The sequence below is a fragment of the Ambystoma mexicanum genome, chromosome 12 (assembly GCF_040938575.1).
Source record: "Ambystoma mexicanum isolate Mex_15411 chromosome 12, UKY_AmexF1_1, whole genome shotgun sequence".
Lineage (NCBI taxonomy): Eukaryota > Metazoa > Chordata > Amphibia > Caudata > Ambystomatidae > Ambystoma > Ambystoma mexicanum.
In genome coordinates, this window is record NC_090936.1 from 231,890,319 (window position 1) to 231,909,954 (window position 19,636).

A 19,636-nucleotide genomic window follows, 5' to 3' on the forward strand; every position below is an offset into this window, starting at 1 on the left:
AGCTGCGGCCGTGAGGTCCGGGGACACAGCCTGTCCCAACAGCCTCCGACATCGAGCAGCGGCAGGGCTTGGGAAGCCAAGAACCACGCTCGTGCCGACCGCTCGGCGTCGGAGGAAAACAACACAATGAGGAAAGCAAGTTGGGGCAAGACAGAACCCGAACCCCCTTCTTATCTGGCGAAGTTAAAGACGCGGGGCCTCAGGCAAGGCAGCCCTCTGCTGGAGCACCATGTTTGGGGGGGCAGGGCCTGTGAGGAAAACGTGCATCAGGCACGTTCCAAGGGCTGTAGCAACCAGGGAGGGGTTGAGGGCAGGGAAGGGGAGCAGGAACCTGGCCACCAAGGGAAAGGAGGAGGAAGGGAAAGGGCAGCTCTACTTGTAGAGGAGGAGTGCCTAAAGACTCTACCAATCAGAAGGGGGGAGGGAAAATGTCCCTGATTGGCCCTTTTTCCCTCCTAGCACCGGGTATAAAGGGGACTGGTCTAACAGCAGTATTGTTGCTTTTTGCAGGGAGAGGGAGAGGAGAGTGAGAGCAACCAGTGGGCCTATCCGGGTCCGAGAGTGTAGGAGACACTTCAAAGGGAGAGCAAGTCCTGGATCTTTTTCCCACCGTGAAGTAACTGTGGGACAACCTGGTCTCCAAATATCGTGGTTAAGACAAAACAATTAACCAGTGTGTGATAAAGGTCTATCAACATCAACCTCGGCTACTGTCCTGATTCTCACAGGGAGGAAGCAGGAAAAGTGCAAGAGAGCAGTGATGTGCTGTTGGTGGCCTCAGCCCGGTGGGTCCGTTGGCTGGGCTTGGGGTGTTTGCGCCCGGTAGTCGTTGTGTACTGTTGTGCGAGTCTATGTGCCTTTTTGTTTTGTTGTTGCAATGTATTGAAGTTTGTGCGATTTGTTGTGCTGTAGGTTTGGTTGTGTTTGGTTTGGAGTTTGAGAGGTGTATGCAGAGGGGAAATTGTTAGTGGATTTGGTTAATTGGCATCTCTATCCTGAATTGAAGCGCTAGGCTTGCGTAGTCTCCCCTGATTCGGCTCTGTCCTGATCTGGGTCCATCACACATTTTGAGGTTCCTTACTTCTCTGGCCCCCACCTCTATCCGGCTCGCTCATATCCCCCCTGTCCTCCCTTCATACTCCTGTGGCCAGTGCACCTGTCGATGTCCAGAAGTCAGGCAGTGTACCACAAAGTAATAGATATAAACCCAAAATACATCCAACATATTTGGTGCATTGGTCATTGGGAAACTTTAAAACAGTTACTGCTCGTGGCCTTGCATTTTAAAGCATAACCATATTGTGCACTCACTAATTGAAATAGTGCACTGATGTAGTGCAGTACTGTGTACTAATATGACTCTCATTATAGTGCCATTGGCAATAGTGTCATCACAGGTCGCACTGGGTCTGTCTGTGAGTCAGGTACCCAAGATGAAGGGAAAACCCAAGGCAAGAAGGAAGAGCAAGAAGGCCACCTCTGTGAAGGGGGCTCCTTCTCTTCCTGCTGCTTCAGCAGCACCCACTGGGATTCATGCTCCGGACGGGCTGGGTCCAGTGGTAACCCGAGACTCAACTCCTGAGGGAGAAGAGCCAGAAGACCCTCCTGCGGGAGAGGGGCTCAACCCAGAGGATCACCCCGACCTTCAATGTCTGCTGGCTGAAGGGAGGACCTCTAGGGGCGACTTCTGTAAGGGTCAGAGAGAGTGCCAATCTCTCAAGGGTCTGTGAAAACAGGCCCAGGCTCAATGTGAAGGGCCTAGGTCTTTCTGGATTTATTGGGAGGGTGAGCTCCTGAACCTGTTGCCCTCAAGAGGTTGGTGGTATCCCAGGTTTATAGTTCTTCCTACTGCAGTTGGCACATGAGGTGCCCTTAGCTGATCATCTTGGTACCAAAAAGACTTAGCAGAGGCTCTCTGCACATTTCTACTGGCCCCGGGTGGGAGTAGAAGTGGAGTCCAACTGCAGGACCTGCCCCACTTGTCAACTGCCTGTCAAGACTGGAGGCAGTGTCATTGCCCCACTGCAGCCATGGCCAGTGGTTGGCACACTTTTGAGAGGGTGGGCTTCAACATTGTCAGTCCCCTTGACCTTCCCACTTCAGGTGGACATCGGGTCATCCTGGTCTTGGTTGATCATGCCACCAGGTACCCTGAGCCTATACCCCTTCAGACCATTACAGCCAAGGTGGTTGTCAGGGCTCTCTTGGGCATCTTCACCAGAGTTGAATTCCCTAAAGAGGTGGTCTCTGACAGAGGATCCAACTTCATGTCCAGTTACATGAAAGCAATGTGGAAAGAGTGCAGAGTAACCTACAAGTTCTCCACCTCCTACCATCCCCAGACGAATGGTCTGGTTGATAGATTTAATAAAACTCTTAAGGGCATGCTGGGTGCTTTGGAAGAGCCCCTAAGGAGGAATTGGGAGCTCCTCCTGCCATGCCTGCTGTTCACTTACCGAGAAGTACCTCAAGAGGATGTTGGTTTCAGCCCCCTTGAGTTGCTCTTTGGACATCCCGTGAGGGGGCCCCTTGTCTTGATTAGAGAAGGTTTGGAAGCCACCCCTCCAGGTCCTTCCAAGCAAGAGGGGGAATATGTGTTAGACCTCAGATGGAGGATGACACAGATGATGGGCCAGGTGATAGTGAACCTTAAGGCAAGCCAGTAATTGAACAAATACTGGCATGACCTTAAAAAAGCATCACAAGTAGATTGGACTCCAGGACACAATATCCTTGTGATGGAGCCTACCAAGCCTAGAGCTTTAACAGATAAGTTGACTGGACCCTTCAGGATAATCTCCAAGATGGGCAAAGTCAATTATCTGGTTGACATGGGAGTCCCTGGGGTAGCCTCTCAAGTATGCCACGTCAACAGGCTCAAGCCTTTCCATAAGCGAGCAGAAGTCTCATGTCTCTTGCTAGCTTCAGAGCAAGAAGAGGATGAGAGTGAGCCCCTTCCTGATTTGCTGCATAGCAACCCTCAGGATGGCTCAGTGGAGGGAGTGCACATTTCTCCAGATCTGACACCAGAGGAGTAGAGTGCCTGCAAGGCTTTGCTACGGCAGTATGCCCCTCTGTTCTCACTGACACCAGGCCACACCCCATGGTGCAGGCAAAACATTGACACTGGTGACAGTGTAACTGTCAAAGGCAGGTGCTAACGAATGTCAGACACGGTTAAGAACCTCATCCAGGCTGAGGTCACCAAGATGTTGGATCTGGATGTTATTGAACCCTAACCAAGTCTGTGGTCTAGTCCAGTGGACCCTGTCCCTAAGGCAAGTTCCCAGGGAGGTACCAAGGATTGACGGTTCTGTGTGGACTACAGAGAGGTCAATGCGGTCACCAAAACTGATGCGCACCCATTGCCCAGGGCTGATGAGCTTGCGGACAGCATAGGTGCTGCCAAATTTGTGAGCACCTTTGACCTTACCTCAAGCTATTGGCAAATAGCTGTGACCGACCATGCCAAGGAAAAGACTGCGTTCTCAACACCTGAGAGACTCTAGCAGTTCAGAATCATCCCTTTTGGGTTGAAAAATGCACCTGCCACCTTCCAAAGATTAGTCAACCATGGGCTCAGTGTGCTGGAGGCCTTTTGTGTGGCCTACTTAGATGACATTGCAGTCTACAGTTCCACCTGGGAAGAGCATTTGACTCATTTGTATAAGGTGTTGCAGGCCTTGGAAAGGGCAAACCTCACTATCTAGGCCACCAAGCGCCAGGTAGCTCAGGGGAAAGTCACTTATCGTGGTCATGAGGTAGGAGGGGGTTGAATCCAACTGCTCCCCAGTAAGGTACATGATGTACATGACTGGGAGACTCCCACTAATCAAACCCAGGTGAGAGCCTTTTTGGGCCTCAATGGGTATTACCGTAACTTCATGTAACCATAGCTGCACCTCTGACAACGGACTTCACCCAAACAACCAAGGAAGGTTAATTGGACAGAAGACTGTCAGAGGGCCTTTACTGGCTTGAAGGAAAGTCTGTGTTGTGTGCACCTTATTACAGCACACCCTTTATCTTTCAGACTGATGCCTGCGACATCTGGAATTGGAGCTGTCTTGTCCCAATTAGATGACAAAGGGGGGGAACATCCTACCTTATTCATCAGTAGACAACTCAAGGGTAGAGAAAATAAGTGGGCTACTGTTGAAAATTAATGTTTTAGCATAGTTTGGAGCCTTAGGCGTTTTAGACCCTACCTTACGGGGTCTACCTTCAAGGTCCAAACAGACCATAAGCCCTTAAAATGGCGTATGCAGATTTAGGGTTGAAAACCCGAAACGGCTCAGGTGGTCCAATAGCCTGCAAGGGCTAGATTTCACCATTGAGCATAGGCCAGGGAAGAGTCATGATAATGCGGATGGCCTTTCCAGAAGGTATGTTGACCGTCTGGATGAGGGTGTCAATTTAGACCACCCTAACCTCACTCTGGGGGATGCGGAGCACGACTGTGATGCTGGAAATGCATTGGAGGGACAAAGCCTCCATGTCAGTGTCCTGTACTCCTTTTATCATGCGTCTTCTGTGTTATTTTCTGAACAGGAGTCCATGTGGGACTCCTGGCAGTGCAGCTCTTCCTCTTTTTCGTTGTGGTGAACAGACCCTTGGAATACCCATATGGCACCCATGGGTGGGCGTATAACCCTATTGTATGTTTTTGGGCACCTGTGTGTGGCCCACAGAGCAGGGTATGGGCTGGTGGCAGCTCCATGGTGAGTTTGACAGGTGCTCTGAGTATCCTCCATTTTGGGATGCCCACGCCCTGACATTGGAATCAGTTGATTCCTGATAGGAGACAAGATGGCCCCTGTGGCCTCTTACTTTCTATTGCCTGTTACCTTGTTTTCCCAAAGTCCTAGGAAGCCTTGACTCTGTCCCTTCCCCTGACTGGCTGTTGGGTGGAAGTTTCATATATGGTATTGTGGCGAAGTCCAGGCCAGACTGGATAGAGCCTTCCCAATGACTGTATGTTGTGGATACGCCCTTGGGGTGGGACCTGGGTGAATGGAGTATGTGACCAATATACATTTCATGTTATGGGTGTCTGGTTTCTGGTGTGTGACACAATGACTGAGACAGCCCTTCTCGAAACTGGTATGAATGCAGTGTGGAGTGTTGAATGGCCGGGGCTTTTCCCAATCCACATTCCTTGATGTGAGTGTCTGGATGGAGAAGAATGGCCTCAATGCACTGTGAGCCTGATTGGATGCCTACATGCATGAATGCCCCACTGAATTATTGGCTGCTGAGCTTGGCCGAGCAGTGTAAATGAGAGACAGACCAGTATATCTGGGGACCTCTCACTTACTAGAATTGTTCAGAAGCTGAAGTCGAAACTTGATGCTTAATCTCGAAACCGAGCCGGAAGAAGAATTGCTGCTGCTTTCCTTCAACTCAATCTGAAAGCTGTCATGCCTTTGAGGACTGATCCAAGAGAGGACCTAGCTAGGAGACCTCTTCCCGAGCTACGAGGGAACATTGTGCAACAGCTAACCTTCACCAATGCTCCCTGGAAGTCAGTCATAGAAAGGCTGCCAACTGGAGACGGGGGCTACCGAGGAATCTGAAGCGAAGCACCCAGACATTGAAGTCCATCGCCGTCGATGACAATCATTGTTGACTGGCGCTGCAACGCTCCATTGCCTAAGACATTTCAATCAAGGATTCCCTTGCTCATCACCATCGACAGCTTTGTCCCACAGGAGAGAGTCAAGGTCGCACATGAACCAAGGAGAGTCCGCTGGTGCTCTGTGCTTCTACTCTGCCATATAGAGGGCAGAAGTACAGATAACCCCACTGCAGTCTTTACAGGGCCATTATCAGATTTTACAACAGTTGGGATGCCGTAGTCTGCAAATGTCTTGTCCAGTGCTGGGATGATAGTGTCAGATATCAGATTGCCCACATAGTGTAGCCGATGAATTCTTCTTCCCAATGTACCCCTCTGGTTTTGATTTGAAGAAAGAACCAGAGCGATCAATTGGAGAAAAGAATGGATGCCGATGGAAATCCAGGGGTACCAATGGAGCAACACAGGTCGAGATGCCAAATGCCAAAGGAGGACTGGATGTAGGAAAACACAACAGCAGTTTGAGGCCGGACCTGCAAATGTGAGATATAACAAACACACCACAGCAGCAAGGTTTGAGTTTGCGTTGTGCCAAAAGATCCAACAACCGAACAAGGCAAAGAAGCAGTCCCAGTAATCGTACCCCACAAGTTTGGTTAGCATAGGATACAAAACATACCTCCCTTCTCCCCCCCGGATTTAATTGAAGAGGTTTGCAGCTTACCGGTGGTTCTGTCCCAGGAGAGAGTGGGTAGCAAGCGTAGAAAAAGTTCCAAGCAATCCACAAATGAATGAAGTCCAAACCTAACCCGACGGCACGAGGACGCCTAATAACACCCTGACCCGATGGCACGAGGACGGTAGTACACACAGGGAGTCTCTAGTCCGTGTACCAATTCTAAACTCCAAGAGGTCCAAGTTGTCGAGAGAAAACCAGAAGTTTCAGGGACAATCCGAAAGTGGAGAACTGTATGCAAACGGGGTCCGGCAACCACCTGATGTAATGTGGTATCCAAGGAGCAGGCAAGGGAAATCCATTAACGGTCCGTGGTCAGAGTACGTGACGAGGCAAGTCAAGGCAAAGCGTTCAGGAAGAGCAATCCAAATAGCAGTCCGCGTCGAGGAGCCAAAAAGTAATCAGGAACTGAGGGGAAAAAACAGGAGTAACAAGGACAGGATCGGATAAACAAGATACAAGGAAATAAAACTGAACAGAGTTTGTAACGCCACTAATCAGCGATCAGAAGCACCGATCTAGGTGAAGGAGGCGCTAATAAGGAGGCAAGTCACATGACAATGCGGCACGCTACTCGCCGTGGACCGTGGGAGGAGTAGAGCGGACGCCAGCGTTGCCATGCCAGTTTCCAGGCACCAGGTTTCGCGCTTCTTAAAGGGTCACGAGCCCGTGGTTTGGAAAGGAACGAGTGCCCATACATGACAGATAGCGCAAGCCGCTGTTGAGCGGACTAGATGCACTTCCGGGAACCTCGACATTTCGTCCATGATAACCAGTACAAGTTTTCCATTTGACAAAGGTCTGGATATGTTGACTACTACTTCATAGCAAACATGCATGAATGCTCTGCACTGTCTCTGTATTTACTCCATGTACGCCTGTAACAAGTAAGTTTGCTTTCAGCGCCACAATGCCCATGGGCAGATGTGCGCTATACAAATCCAAATAAATAAATAAATCCCATATTTCTAATGGAATTGGTGTCGTTTTTAGCGGTTCAGGAAAAGTATGAGGTGCTATTGCCTTACATGTAAGGCAGTTTTCTAGTGCCTTCTGAATTTGTGTCCATTTGAGGAAACCACACCTTATTAGGAAGCTGTTCTTGGTTGAAACGATCCCCCTGTCTCCCATGTGTATTACTCTGTCTTGCAGTGTCTCAGGAATTATGATTCGGTTTTCTTTCAATAGCAGGCTTTGTGGGGTGATGGACAACACCTGCTTTAGCAGATGGAACGTTTTGACCAGTTTCCATTCTGTTTCAGATATAGACACCGCCCCCTTTGTTCACATCATGCCCTGAGGATACCATGTCTTCGATTTGCATGATCACAGAGTCTCGCTGTATGCTTTCATGGATTTCATGAATAGTTAGCGGTTTGGGAAGGATGTTGCTTACATTATTGATGTATTGGTCTGCCTTGATGGATTACGTTTCCTCTTTCACAGGCAGAGGGTATCTGGACAAAAAGTCTGCCGGGTTGTTGTCTTTCCCCAGGTGATTAATTATTTTGAAAGAGTATTCATGCAGTCGGGAGTCCCCACGGGTGTTCGACTTGCAGTAGATGGTTCTGAGTGCCTGGTGGTCCGTGACAATGGTAAATTTCCGACCATACAAAAATAGGTGAAAATGCTCACATGCCCATAAAACTGGCAGGCTTTCTTTTTCAGGTTGTGAATACTGCATTCTGTTGGAGACAGGCTGTGGCTTGCGTATGCTACAATTCGGCATGCTGATGAAGACCCTGGTTTGAACTGAGCTAGGATGGCACATAGGCTGACAGGGCTCACGTCAACAGTTCGGTTTCCAAGTCCGGATCGTAATATGCCATGCAGGAGGTAGAGGAAATGCATGTTTTGATTTCTTGGAAAGCTTCTTCGCACTCCTTTGACCATATGCATTTTTGCCCTTTTCCTGTAAAAAGACGGAGAGGTGTGTTCACAGACACAAAGTCTTGCATGTACCTCGTACAATAACTGGCTATGTCTGGAAATTATCTTACAGCCCATGTCGATGTGGGTGTTGGCATGTCAATGAGGGCTTGTACCTTGTAAGGGTCAGGCTGCAGACCATCCTGTGAGAATATATGTTCAAAGAACTTGAACATTGCTTTGCTGATTTTGCATTTTGCAGCATTCATTGTCAAGTTGGCCTCCTCTAAAAACATGCATACTCGCCGCAGTGCGTCATCGTGATGTTCTTGTGTTACCACGAAGACTAATATGTAGTCACTATAGTTTAGACATTGTGGGATATGTTTAATCACCTGATGTATCGCGTTTTGGAAGATCTCTGCTGCAGATGATACTCCGATGCTGAGCCTTTTGTAACAAAAGAGTCCCAGACGTGTAGAGAATGGGAGATGTATATCGAGACTTGGGAATTAATTCAAGTTGATGGTATCCTTTGTTTAGATCTAATTTGGAAAAGACCATCACCCTGTGAAGTAGGTACCTAGTGACTGCATCAGCGGTCAGAGGTAGACCATCAGAGATCAATCCCAACTCCACTAGATCATTGCCTAACAAAATGTTAGTAGGTACATTGTCCTGAACCAGGACAGGAGGTTTTGCTGTCTTGTCTCTAATCATGATTGTGACTAGGGCTACAGAAGATAATTTGGGAGGCCCACCAACTAACCTGGTAGTTCTCAGAGGAGCACCTTCATAGTCATCTGGCATGAGCAGGGTTCTGTCCACCACTGTCATGCTTGCCCCAGTATCTCTCAAACCAGTAGAAGGCTGGCCATTCAAGAGGACACTTCTCAAAAATCGGCGGGTGTTCTGTGGGATTTTAGCCAGTACTTCTGCGTACTGGTCCCAGGCCCCAAGGGACACTAGGGAAATCTCTGCAGGAGCACCAAATGTGATTCCTGCAGGGGAGGGGAGGACAGTGGCCTCAACCTCAGGCATGAAGGGTAGGTCAGGCTGGCAGCCTGGACCCAAACTGCCTTACCTTTACACTTGGGGTCCCCCTTCTTGTGGTCCAGAGCCCCACAGTCCCAACAAGTGCCAGGAATGCAGGGTATGATACTGGAGCCACTGGGAGCCTGCTTTGCAGCAGGAGGACCACTACTCTTACTCCCACCTACATAGGATTTATCCCCACTAGATTTCTGAGTCTTAGGAGAGGGAGGTTTAGATTTACACGACTGTGACTGCTTTTGGGACTCCTCAGACTTCTGAGAGGCCCCCTTTTCTTTGACCTTGTCCTTCCCACTGGGTTCCTTAAGGAACACCCGGTTGGAGACCCACTTGTCAGCCAGCCTGGCCAGCTTAAAGGGATCTTAAATGTTCTGGTCAGCAACATACTGACGCAGCACTGTTGAACAGGCTACCGAAAAATGCTCAAAAAACAAAAGGTGGGACGATTCAACAAAAGTTTTCATCTTGTAACCATCAATCCACCCCATAATGTTCATGTGTGCAGGACTCACCCAGTCAATCCAAGCCACATTCTCTCTTTTCTTATATTCACTGAACCTTTTAAGGTATTGGGAAAGGTGTCTTGCCAAACAAAGCAGATTTCATGCATTCATACTGACCCCTTTCTTCCACACTCAGTTTCAAAATGCAATCATACCTAGTCTGAGGCACTCTGCTTAACAAAAACTTAGCCCAATCTCTTTGATCAACATCATGGATTCCACAAGCCATTTCAAATGCTTCAATCCATTGGAGGATATCAGATCCCTCCACATACACACAAACCAATTCTTTCATAAACTTGGTGGCAGGGGACCTGACACTCTCAACTGGTTTGGCTGAAGTCTCCACTCTAGCTTTCTCTGGATGGATTCTCTGACATTCAGTGTTCTTGTCTTTGAGTTCAAGATCCCTATTCTTGAGTATCACTTGCTGTGCCAACTCCACTTTCTTAAGTTCAGCTTCAGTTTCCAACTTTTTATTTTCAAAGGCCAATTTCATCCTCAATAATTCAAGTTCCAAGGCATTCCCTGAAGAAACATTGCTTGGTTTCGGAATAGAGACAGCAGGTGTGGTGGCACTCCCAGAAACAGATTCAGTAACAACCCCAGGGGCAGGGTTCTCAATGGTTTCATCCCCCCTTTCCATCAAGAGTTTCACAATCAGTCTGGTAGTCCACCAGGGCAGCTATCAGCTCAGCCCTAGACTTATCCTCAAACTCTAACTCCCTTGCTTCACAAGCAATCTGGAGAACCTCTAAGCTCATCCTAGTCAAGTCACCATTTGCAATAGATTCCATTGCTTGTAATGTAGTTATCTAGTACACAAGTAAACCTCAAATTCACAAAGTGTGGATATTTTGTAAGTGGCAAGGTTACACACTGATTCTTCAAACCATAAGCATCTCATTGACGCCGCCAGTCTCAAGACTGGATGGGGGTTATCTGTACTCCTGCCCTCTATATGGCAGAGTAGAAGCACAAATCACCCCAGCCAAGATTCTCTAAGCAGTAGCAATGGATGAGCAATCAAGGCTTAGCTCTCAGGAGGTGATGGGGTTCTTAAGCATAGTGTAGTCCCCAAGCTCCCACAAAGGAATGTCTATACACTATGTTAGTAATAACACAGTTCTTTATATAAATAAGGTTCAAGTTATATACACACACACACACACACACTAACACACTTTGCGCTCAGGCAATACTAAAATGATAAATATATACAGACTTTATGTGGTACCACAATTAACACTTGACTCCATTAAAATGCCTCAACTGCTGATCGTTGCAATTACATACAAGTCTAATAGCAATGTGAACCAACATCAGACATAGGAGGGAAACAAGTGGTTAAACAATTGGCAGAATACTTTGTCCCTACCCAAGACACAGTTCTGTGTGAGGATCCCCCCCACCTGGGCAACCTGTAAATAAAGTATATTGACAAGCCCAGACAATACATTGTTTAGCAGAGTCTTATTTCCTTCTACAAATGTCTACTACCCCAAGGTACCTGGTTTAGCAGAGTTTGACGACGGGTTGTCGACGGATCCTTCGTGAGTGAACTCCTTTTAAGGAAGGAGCTACAGATTGTCGAGATTCCTCAAAGAAAGGGGTGAACAATGTTGTCAAGGCAGCAGCTTCCATCCTTGCAGTGCTTGTTGATGATCGGTCATGGACGTCCTGCGAAGAGGAGGCATGCGGTGCACGTCGACATGGAAAGTTTGTTGCTGCAAAGAGTCAATGAAGAACGTAGGCCCAGCAAGGGCGTCAGGTCGTCGGCATTTGGCGTTGGCGATCGGGACTCGACCACGGCTTGCTGTCAGATATTCGTCTGCATCTTTGTGGACTTCAGGTGGTGGGAAACCCACCGGCGGACTCTCCTCGGTTCGTTGGCGACCTTGACTTTCTCCGGCAGGACAAAGCGGCCGACGGTGATAAGCAAAAGGGAGTCCTTGATTGAAATGTCTTAGTCAATGGAGCATTGGTGCTCCGGTCAACGATGATGGTCATCGACATCGATGTACTTCAATGTCCGGGTGCTTCGCTTCAGATTCCTCGGTGGTCCCCACCTCCAGTCGGCAGCCTTTCGATGACTGACTTCCAGGGAGCCTTGGTGAAGGTTAGCTGGTGCACGATGCTCCCTCGCAGCTCAGGAAGAGGTCTCCTAGCCAGGTACTCTCTTGGATCAGTCCTTGAAGGCACGACAGCTTTCAGATTGCGTTGAAGTAAAGCAGAAGCAATTCTTCTTCTTCCGGCTCGGCTTCGAGAGTAACCATCAAGTTTCAACTTCAGCTTCTGAACAATTCCAGTAAGTGAGAGGTCCCCAGATATACTGGTCTGCCTCTCATTCACACTGCTGGGCCAAGCTCAGCAGCCAATCATTCAGAGGGGCATTCGTGCAGGTAGGCAGCCAATCAGGCTCACAGTGCATTCAGGCCATTCTTCTTCATCCAGACACTCACAACAAGGACAAAGAGAGAAGAGCACTAGGAGCTGGTGGTGCCCGCGCCTTACTCAAAAGTATTCCGTCTGGTCTTCCTGCACTTGCAGCTGGTCGGTAGAAACCATAGGGCCCACGCTTTTGGTGCCCAAAGTGCAATTCTGTGTGGTTTGGTTGGTGTTTCTACTCAAATGGCGCTGGTGCATTCCTTCATATGTGTTTACTCCATTCACTCTTTTGAGCGTAATAAGTATGGTCCACACAATTCTGTTTTGTATTTCATTGGTGATTTATTAAGGTTTTTCTTGATTATGAGATAGTTCAGACACAGGTTTCAACCCTAAACAGGTCTTTATCAAGGCTACCGTGGTTAACATATTTGTTAATTGTCATTTTTGGAAAGTACACCATTATTGTGACATGTGCAGTGTGAACCGTGACTCAGTGCATTAAGTGAATTGTAATGAAATTCAAATATATTTTCCAGTACATGTTGTTGGGGTTTAACCAGTTATTAGTTTAGGAACATAGTTTTACACATGAAATTGCGTGACCGTTTTAAAAAAAGAAACAATATAAGGTCAATTATCAACAACATTTTCATCAACATTTTCATTTTGCCATTTGGAAGAAAAGGAGAGACATTTTTTCATGCATCAATAGGTTAGTTCATGAGTAGGAGAGAGTGAGCACAAGGGAGGAAAGGGAGGAGAGGGTATTCGTTTTTGGGTAGAAGGAAGGCATGTTAAATGTCTACAGAAATGGAAGGTTAGTAGGTGGGTATCTTACCCACCTACTACAAATTGGTAAAATGAGGTTGAGGAAATAGGCAAAGGCTAATAGCCTGATGTTTGGTCCCTTTATGGAACTTCCACCCAACAGACAGTCAGGGGAAGGGACAGAGTCAGCGCTTCCCAGGACTTTGGGAAAACAAGGTAACAGGCAATAGAAAGCAAGAGGCCAAAGGAGCCATCTTGTCTATCAGGAATCAACTGATTCCAATGGCAGGGCCTGGGTATCCCAAAATGGAGGATACTCGGAACACCTCTCAAATTCAGCATGGAGCTGATACCAGCCCATACCCGGCTCTGTGGGCCACACAGAGGTGCCCAAAAACATACACTAGGGGTACAGGGTCATACCCCCACCCAAGGGTGCCATAAGGGTATCCCAAGGGTCTGTTCACCACAACCAAAAAGAGGAAGAGCTGCACTGCTAGGAGTCGCACATGGATTCCTATGCAGAAAATAATACAGAACACGCATGATAAAAGGAGTACAGGGCAAGGACATGGAGGCCATGTCCCTCCAATGCATTTCCAGCATCACAGTGCCCCCCTTTTAGTAGTCACGAGTTTGTGATGTTTGTTGAACTTCTAGGTTTTCAAAATCGAAGGGTTACAACCTTGTGTCCAAAAGCAAATGGCACTGTCGAAAGGTTTATTTCTAACCTGAAACGCACCATCCAAGTATGCTCCATCACAAAAGTGTTGTTCATGCAAGCCATCTGCACCTTATTAAGGGACTCCTGCAACACTCCACACAGCTCCACAGGAGTGTGCCCCTCAGAACTGATGTTTGGCAGGATCATAAAAACCGCCCTTCCCCAAGCTCCTAGCTTTGAGGTGAGTACGGACACGGAATTAAGGGCTCGAAGTAAAGACGAGGAGAGTAAGGCAAAAAGGAAGAATTATGCTGACTCCAGGAGGAGAGCCAGAGAGCCGGAGATGCAAGTAGGAGATCTGGTATTAGTGCGTCCACTGCAAGGGTCGAAGGAAATGCCTGCTTTCAGCCCTGATCCCCTGACAGTGACGCACGTCAAGCGATCCATGGTGATGGCTGTGAGCCCTGGTGGCAACATCACCAGAAACTCCTCCTTTTTCAAAAGGGTTGGAGGTGACACACAGGAAAGCAAAGGGCATACCAGCCCAGAGAGTTCATCAGAAAGTTGCTGATTTCATGGATGGTGATGTAGACACAAATGACAGGAGATGGTACTCTAGTGACTCGGTGCCTGTCCAGGAGAACGATACAAAGACCACCAAGAAGGATTGAGGAAATGGGGAAAATGCGGACAGTGTCATCAAAGTGGTGGGTGGGAGGGATGTAATATCCTATGTTTATCTTCATAATGGACAAGGCATCGTCTTGTCCCATTTCCATGTTTGGACCAAAAGCCCCTGGCACAGGGCTCCCTGTTCACGTGAAGAGGCGGGACTACCGATAAGTTAGTTTAGGGTTAAGATACGATTAAAGAAGGTTGCAGCAGCACAGTCCGTGTCCATCTATTATTGCATTGTGTATTATTGTGTGTACATCGCGATCATAACAACTATGATGAGGCTTAGCTGAGTAAAAGAACAATGGGTATTGCTGGCTTCCTCCTTTTGCCCTTTTTGTTGTTGGCACGTGTGGGCACCCAGGCCAACACGTAACACGGCTGGATTGCCCAGCAGTAGGGTGACCAGACGTCCTGGTTTTTGCTGCGACTGTCTGGGTATTTGCACCTGCGTCCCGGGGACCCAAGACTTTTTTTCAAGTTTAAATACCCCATCCCGGGATTTGGCGATCAGGTGGATACCATCCTGGTTTTTGTCTGGATAGCATGATTTTTCAAACATTTAGCCAAAAACTGGGATAGTATCCATCCGATCCCCAAATTCCAGATGTTTTATTTAAACAAAATAGCCTCGGGACTGCGGGCGCTGCAACATGAGTGCTGCAACATGACACAGGACAGGCCACCCACATAGAAGTAAGAATACAGTTTCACTGCTGAAGCTGTAGTCCTACTTCCATGTCAGTGGCCTGACCCGTTTTTTTTATTTTCGAAATCTGGTACCCTACCCAGCAGGGGCACAGGCACCTTCCAGCAGAGTTGACCAGCAGGGGCTCTACTACTGCAGTCCAAGGTGAGGGACAGCATTGCCCAGCAGGGGCGCCATCTCGTGGTAATGCCTAACATGGTAGGCCATCTGCAGTGTTGCCATGTCCGCTTATTATAAGCGACTTTGGACTTGTTTTTTGCCCAAGTCGCTTATAATATTTTCACGTCGCTTGTTGCAGTTTTTGTCCGCGTTTTCCCTTAATGGTGCGCTTATTGTGTAGAAGGCTCGAGTCGGCCTTCTCTCATACCAGACGCGCAGGGGAAATAATGAGGCAGACACAGGATACATGGAAGTACGACCTTCTTTATTCAGGCGTATTCATAACTGAAAATGGCACACCCCTTTCACCCAAACCCTCCCTAACTAGGGTGACCAGATTTTCAAAATAAAAACCCAGGACAGGACAGGCCACCGACATAGAAGTAGGACTACAATTTCGCGGGTCACTGACACAAAAGTAGGACTACATATCGTAGCACTGATAAAGACAAAAAAGGGACTACAAACATAGCACTTATGACAGTGAAGTTTGGGGGCAGCCACAGCAGATCAAATGCTGGATTAATGTTTGTGTTATCCGCACAAAAGGCTATTACCTTTTCCCTTAGATTGTTTTTCTCCAGGGCTTGAAGCAGTTCCCCAAATAATATTAATGAGGTTTCCCCAGGGACCGAGGTGAACTCCAAAATCTTAACTTTCACCCCCTCAAGGTCCTGGAAATATCTGATTACAATTGGGATGAGCTTCACCTCTTTCCTGTTCGAAGCATCAACCGAAACTGATAGACAGGTAACATTACTCAAATCACGCTGGAGATCCTCCATAGCTAAAGGCGCCAGCACTTTGGATACTAATGCTTCTGCTTTTGTACGGGCACAGGTAAATTTCTCATCATACAATTTCCTTATCAATGAGGATGTGCAGTCCATTGATCTAAAGCTGTGGTTGTGCTTTGCAAGGTGATAGGCAAAAGTGCCCTCAGCAGCAGCCCTACTGAGGTCTGTGTCCCCAGGAACAGCCTTCCCAAAAAACTGTGTGATATTGCTGCTGCTGGCTGCAGATAACCAAAATTTGTGCTTTTTGGTTTGCACGTGCTCCTTAATATCTCCTTTTCCACCACGGGCAATAGAAAAAGAGCATCTGCAGTGCTTGCAATACACTTCACTGTCACTCCTTGCAACCTTACTCAGGAAAGGGAATGACGTTTGCATCTCCTCAGTGGCGGTACATCTCCTCTTGGGCATCTTTGGTAGCTACCTAGCTAGTGTTTCTAGATAAAGCTTGAAGAAAAAAGTAATGTCAGTCATCGAGATATGGTGAACTACGTCTCACGCAACAACAACAAAAATATCTTGATGACTGAACTACGGTTGTAGTAGTATACCTGGAAAGTCAATAAATCCTCAAATGTGTTTGTGACTTATACAGGTGCAACAAAGGGCACAGCATTGGCATTTGCCAAAAAAACAAAATGAGAGTAGAGTGGTGCCTGAATTGCAGGAGGGAACTGGGCAAGCATTTACAGGCAAGCATAAAGCCTACACAGGCTCTCTTCATAAACAAAAAATGTTGAGGACAGAAGGCAGGGGGTTTGTTCTGTCCCAGAGGCAGGAGCGGCTGAGTTTAGAAATAAAAGCCACGCCACCATTGAAAACATGTCCTTGCTGGCTGCACAATGCCCTCTGCCCCCCATATAAGAACACTCAGGTTGTAGTTGCCTCCTAACACCAGTAAAATGTTACATGTCAAGGAAAGCTTGCCTTGTGGGTTGCACAAATGCAACCCATGTAAGAACATTAATCATGTTGCCTTTGACACCTGTAAACAAATGTCATATGCCCCCCTCTGAGAACACACATGTTGGCTTTACTCTTAATGCGAGCACAACATTCCATGCCATAGTACAACCCAGCCAGCCCCATTGTAGTGCCCTCCATGTAATAACACTCAGCACATTGGCTTGCATAACAATTACATCACAGGTGTGCAAGTAACAGCGCTGCAATGGCCAAGGCCTGTCTGCGCGCTGTACAAATGTAAAAATAAATCATACAAATAAATAAGTAGGGTTGGCAAGTATTCTTAAAGAACATGTACAGAGGAACTGCTCCGCTACCAGATGGATGCAAAATGAGTAACCTGCAAGTCACATTTCATTTCCTTACCTGTTGGATATTGCAGGACGATGTGGGTGTGCTGCAGCAGGGATGAGGGTCACAAACGAGCTGGATGCAAGAGGATCGACTGATGTCAAGCTGGTGGCGTGAAGGGATGCGCTGCAGGCTGGAGCAGGAAGCAGGTCCACGAGAATAATGCTCTTCGAACGCTCAGGCGATGGAATCCAGACAGCAGCAGCAGTCACGAAGGAAAAGAAAACTAATGCTGCTAGAAACTCCAAGCCCCACTCACGGAAGAAGATGGAAGAATGATGCTGCGACAGCCACGGAAGAAAAAGAATGAACCGTTCGTGCCCGTGGTCGAGGCTTTTATGTGTTGCCAGCCAGGGGTCCCATAACTTCCCCCAAACACGTCGCAAGTCGCGCTTCCTGCAACGTCACAAGCTGACGTTGCAGGAAGTCTCCAGGTCCTGGAGGGCGTCTATAGGCTGTGTGGCTGTGTTTCCGGCTTGGGCGGGGGCTTGGGCGCAGAGAAAGTGAAAGTATGAGCCTGCGCACTGCAGCGCAGGCTCATACTGCAGCGTCGGAGCGGTGTCGTCCGAAAATCGGGACACCAGACACCCGCGCAGCAAAACCCCGGACGGGGTTTGGAAAAAAAAAAAAACCCCGGGACCCCGGGACAGGGGGTGATTTCCCCGGACCTGTCCCGGGAAAACCGGGACGTCTGGTCACCCTATCCCTAACCCAACGTCACTTCTTTGCCCCTGGGACTGCAACGGCGGACCTCCTACCAAACGAGGTGGATGGGCTGTTTCCCGAGTCAGAGTGCTGCGGCACTTCCTGACATCTTCCCCCTTTTTAAGTTGCAACTCGGAGGGTGTCCTTTACACCATTTCTTCAATAAGTCTTTGAGGCTTTATTCTACTCCTCTGGGGTCTTCCTTGTCTGTGGGGGGTGGGAAGCGTTGATCTTGGTGGCATCTCTTCTTGTTCGACTTCAGATGTCTCACTGTCTCCCAGATATGGTTCACCTCTCCACCGTTCCTCCCTTTCATTTTCCATTCTCCTCCTGGTGTGTTCTAGGGGAGTCGCCACTCTCCGGAAGTGGGACACATTGCGTGTCGTGGAGTTGTTGCTGTCCCCTTCTGCGATGATCATGCTGCCTTTTCTTTGAGTCAACGTGAGTAGTTCGGGCGCGAAGGTGGCGTCCTCCTTTCACCCTTTTTGTTGTTTCACAATCACGATGTCCCCCGGTGCTATGGTTGACTCTTGTGCTCTTCTTCTCGCGTCTGCCGTCTCTTTCATTTTCTTTTTTTCTTCAAAATCATTTTCCCTGGCCTGCTGTTCCAGCAGCATTGCAATGTCTGGCCTGCTGTTCCAGCAGCGTTGCAAGGTCTGGCTGTGGATCCTCTGGAAGCCTCGTTTTGACAGGCCTCCTGAACATTAGGTCCGCAGGGCACACCCCTGTGGTGCTGTGCGGTGTGTGTCTATATTCACTCAGGAATTGGTATAGGGCTTGTTCGAAGGGTTTGTTCAGTATGTTGGCTATCTGCAGTGTCCTCTTGATACTGGCCATTAGCCTTTCGACGGTGCCATTTGCTTGTGGCCATCAGGGGGGGATCCTTCTGTGCCGAAAGCCCATTTATTTGGCAAAATTTTGGAAATCCGCGCCGGTGAACGCGCGCCATTGTCCGACTTAATTATCCTCGGGACCCCATATGCTGAAAGCATCCTATCCAGTACTGGGATGACGCAGGTAGCTGATGTGCTCTCAATGAGTTGTGCTTCAGGGAACCGTGAATGTTCGTCAATCAGTACTAGCACATACGTGCCATCTCGGAGTGGTCTGAACATGTCCACTGCCAGCTCGTCCCAGACCTGTTCTGGGAGCGGGGACGATTGCACCGGGTTGGGGCGCGGTGGTGGGGCTACTTGGGCACATATTGTGCAGTTCCCTGCCAGTCGTCTACCAGTGCGTCCTATTTGGGAAACCACACCTTCTGCCTGAGCAACTTCTTGGTGGCAGCGACCCCCCGGTGTCCTTCATGAGCCACCTGAACTATTTTTTCCCGGAGTGCCTACGGTATGACGACTTTGCATCCTTTTAGAACGATGTGGTCCTCTACAATAGAGAGTTCGTCTCTCACTAGGTCCAACCACTTGACATCGTCCTTGATTGATTCTGGTTCACTTCTGGCTTGTTGTCTCATGTGCGCCCTCTTATCGAGTTGTATGCAGTGCTTGACTATTCTAAGGGCTGGGTCCTTTTAGTATTGGGCGACCAGTTCAGGCCACTCAACTGGGAGTGGTTGCAGATGATGTACGACATAGTTGATGTAAGCATCCGCTTGGAGGGGTGGGCGGAAGTTGGTCCCGTAGGGTGGCGAGACAGATAGTCTGCGGGGTTGTCATCCTTGCCAGGTCAATGTATGATGTTGAACTTGTAGTCTTGAA